The sequence below is a fragment of the Chaetura pelagica genome, unplaced genomic scaffold, assembly GCF_000747805.2.
Source record: "Chaetura pelagica isolate M959 unplaced genomic scaffold, ChaPel_1.0 scaffold50, whole genome shotgun sequence".
Taxonomy (NCBI): domain Eukaryota; kingdom Metazoa; phylum Chordata; class Aves; order Apodiformes; family Apodidae; genus Chaetura; species Chaetura pelagica.
The window spans coordinates 6,901,030-6,901,229 of NW_009952366.1; the positions used below are offsets into that span (position 1 = coordinate 6,901,030).

The 200-nt window shown below is 52.5% G+C and overlaps 1 protein-coding gene across 1 annotated transcript in view; it reads right to left on the reverse strand.

Annotated features, from left to right (window-relative positions):
- HAL (histidine ammonia-lyase) overlaps nucleotides 1-200 on the reverse strand; it is a 13,391-nt gene that overhangs the window by 4,944 nt on the left and 8,247 nt on the right. The window lies entirely within an intron of this gene.

The following is a 200-nucleotide window of genomic DNA, read 5'->3' on the forward strand; positions in this document are numbered from 1 at the left end:
TCTTCCGATAACCAGCCCTGGGAGCTCCAGTCTGCAGAGGACTGTGGAGCCTGGTATCGATGTACAGACATGGCTATCAAATGCAGACACTGAGTACTAGGGTACCAGGGCCAGCTTTGAGACACGTGGTGTCCCTGTGCTACTGAAGAGTGAGATGCAGAGCTATCCCCTGCTTACAGACCATAACTACTCAAGCAGAG